We start from the raw sequence: 8,439 nt of genomic DNA on the forward strand, positions 1-8,439 counted from the left end.
GTTAATAATTGGATGGGAGACCTCCAATGAAGACCAGGGTTGTGGAGGCAGGCAATGACAAACCACCTCTGTTAGTCTCTTGCCATGAAAGCCCTACCAGGGTCGTCATAAGTCAGCTATGACTTGAGGGCATTCTCCACCACCACCAAGCCTCTATTAAAGGGGCAGGGCTTTTTATCTTGGCTATTAGCAACCCTAGCTTTTGAAAAGGAAGAATGTCTTCATTCTCACCCTCCTTGGCCTTTCTTCTTCCCTTTGTGCTGAACATTAAGATAGAAGTCTTGAACCCCATTTAGGTTTTACTGTGATTAACAATCAGTTGTCTTAAAAACTAACCTCAGTTCATGAAGGGACCTACATTCAGAATTCCTGGCTAATTTGAGTGAATTGGATACTTCTACGTTCAGTCTTGGCACACCATGGAGAAGAGGAGGGAAAGTACATAAGCCAAGCAGGTATTCACCAAGGACAAACACCAGATGCACCTTGATTCCCCTTCTCTACGGGTGCCCTTCCTTCTCTCAAAGCAAGGTCATTGACAGTTGGTCTCAGAGCCAAATAGGATGCATCACTAGGAGACCTGAATTCTGATCTTCTGGACTAGAGGTGGGTGGGTGTCTTAACTCTCCACCTTTCTGTTTTCCAAATCTAAATTTCCCCACTCTAGTTGCTATTTGCTCTACAGAGAAAACATACAAATTCCTTTCAGATACCTATATGTTTTCCTTGGTGAGGCCTATAGCAGCTTCATGGAGGCCATTTAGAGTAAGGGATAAACTAGCCCCTGACCTATCACTGCTCCTTGATCCAGGTCCCCCCCATGGTTGCTTTGAATTAAAAAAAAGAAATTTGCAGGAGATGCAATCGCTGGCCTCCCAGTGACTCATTTAGTTTTCCCCACAGTTTACCTTTGCCCCTGACATGCCTCACTTGTGTGCGAAAAGGCAATCTCTGCCAGAGTCGGTGAGTGGATGAAGTCTGTTCCCTTCAAAACTGCCATGTGTGTGCTTGTGGCCTGAGGGAGCAGAACGTGCATTGCCTTCCAGGAGGAGATGGCCTAGTCTCTTCGACTCTGATTCTAAATGGAAGCTGAATAATAGGCTTGTTTAATCTGAATAATAGGCTTGTTTAACTGGAAATCCTTCTTTGAAAAAAAAAAAGAGGAGAAAAAGTGGGATGATTAAGGAATTTTAGAAGCTGGTCAATAAAATATGTACTGTAGTGAAATTCGTATATTTTCAAAGGAATGATAATTTTGCTACAGAGTCGCTTTTTGATACCACAGCATGCTGAACCTGTAGCTTCATTGGGATGAGGGCCGATTTATTTAATACACTTTTATAATAAAGAGTTCAGTCAAGGCTGTGTTCTTGTCTGCCATGTAATGTTCCAGAGCACAATGCAATGTCTTCCCTTGCTGCTGCCCAGTGGTGGCTCCATTTCCTTCCATTTCTCTTCAAGAAACTGGCAAGAGGAAAGGTGATCTTGGACTTAGTCCTGAGTGATGCCCAAGTGAAAGATATTCTTTAAAACATGTATGGTATATTTAGGATTGCCAGGACTAGTCTGGTAACCAGTAGGAGTCCAGAGGAGGTGCGGACATGGGGGGGGGGCAGCTGTTGGCAACAGCATGGGGTCATTTCCAGGAAAAACTTCTGTAGGAATCACTGAAAACTCAAAAGGTTTTCAGATACAGAAAACTGAAAACGCATAGAGTTTTTAGATTTTCTTACTGAGGCTTGATGTCCCTTCCGATGTCACACAATGGACTTTAAAGAAAAATTGTGTCCCATTTTTTCTTTCTAGAAACAACAGGCATGGAGGGGGGCTGGCAACCCCAGGTATATCTGGTTTCTCCTCAACCAAGGAGAACTGGTCACAATTCGCATACAATATACAAAAAAGTGTATAAGCAATGCAAAAATAATAAAACTGCTGAAGTCACTTTAAATGTTCAAAAGAAAGCACTAACACAACACACTACAGGAACAACCGAAATTGCCTAACAGGAAAAAAAAAACCATTCTCCTCCAAACATCCTTTAAACAACACTACCTTCTAGGCCTTCTTGAAAGCTAGCAAGGTAAGAGACCTACTAACCTCCTCTAGGAGGCCGTTCCAAAGAGCTGGGGTCACAAGTGCAAAAGATCAAAGTCTGGCTGATGACAATGTTGCAGCCGTAAAAGATGGAACATCAGTAAAGAGCTTTTGAGAGGGAGGGAGGAAGACTGTGCACAAGTTCATATGAGGAGAAGGTAGTGCTTCAAGGGAGTCATGGGAGCTGGGAACAGTGACTGACCACTGTGTTAAAATTCAGCATCTGTGTTAAGTGGAAAGTTTCCCGGAAAGTTCAACATAGTCGCATTTCATTCATTTCACTGCTCAGAAAACAAAGGGATTGCTCAAAATTGAAAAGGGGGTGATAAAGAGGGTAAAATGGCTCTAGGAATTTAAAAATTACACAGAATTTGTTTGCAACCCCCTGACAGACTGCTCTTACAATTTGGGGGGTACTTCTATGTGCCACTTCGACTTTAGACAAACAGATATGAGGAGTTGCCCTAAAATGCCTGTTGTTAACTAAGGCTAGATCAACAGCTGCAGCCATTCCTGGAGAAAACTGATGAAGGGAAAGGAAGAGAGATGGTACCTGAGCCACAGTCGCCTATGTCTTAATTTGATTTTCTACATTTTAAACTGTATGTCAGCCACAAGGGACAACTGGGAAGCCAAAATGGCCACACTCCTTTCCCCTGCTATGGCCCCCTTGGCTGATGACCCGGCTAGAGGGAAAGGGGCACTGCTGTGCTGCTACCAACAAGCCATGCTACAGTCTCTGGGATGTGCAGCAGTGGACCAGCAGGGTTTCTGTCCTTGGTGTGAGCAAAAAACACTAAGCCATCAATCTGCCCTAAGACTCAAGAAGTCTTAAGAAACTCAACAACCTATCTTTCTATACCTCCCTTTGTCCAAGAAACACAGGGCACCGTATATAGTTTTCCCTATTTCGTCCTCACAACAACCTTGTTGGAAGGTTAGGTTGGAAGACTGTGAGTGGCCTGAGCTCATGATATCCAAATGGTCTGCCTCTATCTGCCTACAAGGAAGGTTCCTCTGAGTATGTCAAAAGTGCACACGGATGCAAACCCAAATAACTATATTGTCAGGATTGTTTTGCCTGATGTATACCAGGATCCCAGATTTGAGACACTGTTTTAAGAGTTAAAGGGGGCTTGTTCCTAGAACGAAATTGATAAAGAGTTAAACACAAAATTCAGTTTTTATTATTGTTGTTAAATATGTGAAAAGTGGACTAAAAACCAAGAAGAAAACTAAGAAAATGTAAAACTACTGTGAAATATTGAAAGAAACATGCTCCATTTCAAACAAGGAAGAAAAACATAGAATCATAGAGTTGGAAGGGGCCATACAGACCATCTAGTCCAACCCCCTGCCCAGTGCAGGTATAGTTATAGTTATAGTTATAGTTATAGTTATAGTTATAGTTATAGTTATAGTTATAGTTATAGTTATAGTTATAGTTATAACAATCTACAATTGCCTACTGTGTATTAGCTATTGATGTCCTAATGACTTAAGGGTGTAAAGTGTGTATAAAGTAAACATACAAACCTGTCCTGAGGATGGATTTTTATGATGGTAAAGGAAGAATGAAGAAGGGTTGCGTGTTTCAAGCTGGTTCTGTTAGGTGGCACTTGGGATCTCTTAGTATTCTGAGCCAACAAAACCAGGAACTCTTGGGTTTGCGAAGCAAAATTGAGCAGGTTCTGGGGGTTATATTTACACTGCAAAAGTATGGAAAGTGGTGTGAATTGGAGCGGCAAGGAGAAGTTGCCTCTATTGGGACTGGATGTAAACCAGAAAGTTTGAAAAGTATTGGAGAATTCTAGTTTGTAATGGTTTGGTGGGAAAAATAGGCTAAAAGGAGGGGGATTTGATTGGATGTTAGTAACTGTCTGAAGTGACAACCGGTTACAGAAGAATGGACAGATAGGTGCCAATTAAGAGTAAATTGATGAGGACAGTTCCCTTTGATCAGAATGCTCTAATAGATCTTTTGGTTTATTTTTATGCAGTGTGTGGGAAACTCAGAAACAGGTAAAGAGAATAAAGTTCCATTATTGAGAGGTAGATATGTTCTTTTGTTAATGTAAAAACTAAGACCTATCAATTCATACATTTGGAACTGTGGGGAGATCAAACAGTTGAACCACAGCCAACACTGTGAGAGAGTTGGGGGAAGCTAAGTAGCTGAAGCTTTTTTGATGGCGGAAGTTCTTGTTTATTTATTTATATATTTGTGTCATTTATACCTGCCTTTATCCCCAATAGGGACCTAAGCAGCTTACATTGTTCTCATCTCCTCCATTTTATCCTCGCAACAACCCTGTGAGGTAGGTTAGGCTGAGAATGTGTGACTGGCCTGAGGTCACCCAGCAAAATTTCATGGCAGATTAGGGATTCAAACCTGCTTCTCCCCAATTCCAGACTGACACTCTAATCATTACCCCACACTGGTTTCCTTGATTCTCTTTCATACATAAAAGCAATCATATGTAAAAGGCTGACTTCCCATTGCCTCTTAGGGTGATATAGACGGCAACTGCCTGCTTGATTCCTATTCTCAGTGGAGGCCAAATTAAGCAATAAAACAGTACAGTGATTTCTGGAGGGCTGTGCTAAGGTCTACAGCTTCTCTATGAATGTTTCAATACAATAACATGGCTCACTACACTCACATGCAGTGAGATTTGTGGCAGTGCTGGTCTTCCAAATGTGTAGTTTTGGAGATAAAATGGGGGGGGGGGGAAATCCCCCAAGAGTTCTGTGCCATGTTTCAAATCTTCCATGTTCCTCTAGGATTAGTTTCCTATTCCATTTGGAAAACTGGATAGGAATAAAAAACTAACTGCCTGTTTCAAGTGCATGAGTACACAGTAACACCAATGTGTTGGTAATGTGGATGGAGAAAGGTTACACCTAGCACTCCTGTACTGGGACACTTCATTTCCTTTTGCTTCACAGCACCAGCATGACCCTGGCTTGAGTAAACAGTATGATTCCTAACTATGTCAGAGCTGATTAATCTATGTTCTTGTGAGCTTTGTCACTTAGCAAGATTTTCAGAAAAACTGGTTACATTCACACACGTTACTTTCCCTAGAAGTACAGGTGTTTACTACATTAAGTTGATATCAATTTCAGTCAGCCTTCATGAACCAGTCATTAAGAAACAGCATATTTTGAGTATACAAGGAGAGATGATTGTGACGGAGGACCTAGCCAGGAAAAGGCTGAGGATATGGGCAACTAGATGATGGAATAGGAGACATTTGGTAGTCAGCAAGCATTCAGAGTCCTATGAAACACCAGTAGATGTTTATTAAATTAGAGAATTATTTTAAAGAATTATTTTGAAAAATAGAAAAAAACATTACTACTAATGCTGCTGCTATACTACTACTGCTGCTAAACTCTTTTTGTCTCATGCTGGTTAGGTCATTATCTCCATTGTGCAGATGTGTTGGGGGTGGGGTTGAAAAGGAGAGAGAGTGGAACTCCCAATTTTGGTACTCCCTCCTTACGGAGATCCGTCTGTCCCCCTCTATTGCCATCTTCAGCCAGTGAGTGAAGACTTTTTTGTTTTGTTTGGCATACCCCAATAACTGTTACTGGCCCTCTCTATCCTTTGTGTTCTGTGTTTGTTGAATTGTTCTTATACTTTTTGAAATGTTGTTTTAAGTTTTTAAAATGTTTTAATGTTCGCAGCCTTGGGGACCCTCTTTGGGTAGGAAGGCAGCATAGAATTTTTTAAAAAACAAATAAATAAAATAAAAATAAACAGTGGCTTCTCTGAAGCCACCTGTAGAGTTCAATGCTAAGGCAAGATTGGAATGGCTCTTGCTACTACTACAGAATACCATGAGTAAAAATTCCTCTTATCTAAAAAACTTAGTGCTTCTCTGATTGGTCCTAGGATATATTTGGAAGGAGCATAATACAGCAGTCTTGCTGAAGCTAAGCAGGGTTGGTTTGATCAGTGACTGGATAAGAGACCTCTCACCACATACTGACTTGGACTGCTTGGAAGAAGAAAAAAGAGGATATAAATGAAATATATGTGAATGGTTAAGAACACAGAAACAGCTCTGCAGGATCAGACCGGTAGTTCATCTGGTCTAGCATCCTGTTCACACAGCAGCCAACCTGTTGCCTGGAGGGTCAACAAACAAACCACAGAGACCAAGGCCTTAACCTAAAGTTACCTTCTAGCACTGGGTTTTAGAGGTTTACTACCTCTAAATATGGAGGCTTCCTTTACTCACTATGACTAGTAGCCATTGATGGAACTCTCCTCCACAAATTTGTCAAACCTCCTTTGAAAGCCATCTATGTTTGTAGCCATCACTAACTTCACTTGCAGTGAATTCCACAATTTAATTAGTTATTGAGTAAAGGAGTTTTTACTTTTGTCTGTTCTGTACCTATGGCCTATTAACATTGTTGGGTGCCCCTCAGATCTAATACTATGGTAGAGGTTGAAGGGATGATTCTATTTCATATTTTGATTTTTGGCAGGAGATTGCTACATGCCACATGCCAGCTCCTATCCATTCAGTGTGTTATATAACAGGAATACATTTCTGTTATTTATATGTGCGTATGTTCCTGCCCCGCACTATGCTCACACCATGGTTCTTTTTCTGCTGTGCTCCTGTTCATAGGTATCCTGTTTATGGTGGAAAGAGCTGGTTCCAGGCATGTTCACTGTGGTTAATTTTTTTTATTGCATGGAATGTTTCAAATGATTTGTGTAACCCACTACAGGGACCTTTATTTCTAACAGCTACTCCTTAGCCAAGACAATTAAAGGACTCATCTAAAACTACACCCAAAGACCATCATTTTCAGCATGCATTATTTGGTATTTACCTTTAATACCATATAAATGTTTAACTTTTTGGATTCCTTTTGAAGTGTGGATGAAATTGAAGTTTAAAAATTATCCTGCTTAAGCTACGTGTGCCAAATACAGTCCACCTCAAATATCCTGTCTCATGCTGAGAGTCTGAGAAAGCACTCCAGGGTCAATAGTTATTCTACTCTTTCCCAACACCAATAATATATGTTCAAGTATACTATTTGTAAACATATCAAGCTTCAAATGAATCAAGTTGTTTACCACTTTTAAGGCTAGTTCCAGTGTAGTATTGCGTTGCCGAACTCTGTGCTGCTGAACTTTTTCTTCTCCAAAATTCTTCTCCAACTTGCTACATATTTCTTTGTTCATATTTATGCCACTTGTATATATTTATGCCATTTCTCAACAAAATGTTTCAGCAATGGCATCTAATACAACAGCAACATACAACAAAATGATTTTAACCAGGTCTGAGCCACTAACTTCACCCAGAGCACTGTCTGTCTGTCTCTCTCTCTCTAAGCATTTATAACCTGCCTTTCCACATAGTTCATGGCAGCTTATAAAATGATTTAAAAGTTTCAAAATTAAAACCAAGATAAAATTTGGCTTAAAAGATGCCTGTCCTTCACACCTCCTCAAAAGCCCTGGCAAAAGACAGGCCTTAAAGATCAACCTGAAGATCTCTGATGAGGGGGCTCCTCTCAGCTCCTCAGGGAGCCTATTCCACAGAACAGGGGCCATAATGGAAAAGGCCTAGGTTCTAACTGGCATCAAATGGGCCACCATAAGCAGTGGGACAACCTGTGGATTGTACTTGGAACACTGGAACATATAGAAGGAGACAGTTCTTCAAATATGTGGGTCCCAGGTCGTGAACCATAAGGTTGGAAGGGACCTCCAGGGCTTGAATTGAAGCCAGAAACAAACCAGCAGCCAATGTGACTGTTTCAAAATGGGTAATATGTCCCCAATGGCTAGCCCACGACAATAGTTGGGCTGCCTCATTCTGGAACAGCTGTAGTTTCTGGGATGTGTTCAGGGGCAGTCTCACATATGGCATGTTGCAGTAATGAAGGTATTTGGAGAGGACAAAAAGAATTCCAACCTTAGGCTTGGATCCATCACAGTGTTTCCCTGGGTGGAAAGATTTCTGCTCTTGGAGTGCGACTTCCCCCCACCCCTATTTCACCCCATCCCCAAATGCCACTCCCCCCAATGCTATTCAGGAGGGTCCCCTGTCTCATCCCAAGAATAGCAATTCAGGGGGCATTTTGGGCTATAGCAGAAAGGAAGAAGTGAGAAAGCTGTGGTTCTATGGTTGCCAGCTCTGGCTTAGGAAATTCCTGGATATTTGGGGGTGGTTCCTGGGTAAGGCAGGGTTTGGGGAGGGAGCTCAGCATAGATGTGATGCATAGAGTCTGCCCTTTGAAGGTGATCATCTGTAATTTGCTGATCAGCTGTAATTCTAGAACTCCAGCCCCCAGTTGGAGGTT

This window comes from Eublepharis macularius, chromosome 2 (genome assembly GCF_028583425.1).
Source record: "Eublepharis macularius isolate TG4126 chromosome 2, MPM_Emac_v1.0, whole genome shotgun sequence".
Classification (NCBI taxonomy): Eukaryota; Metazoa; Chordata; class Lepidosauria; order Squamata; family Eublepharidae; genus Eublepharis; species Eublepharis macularius.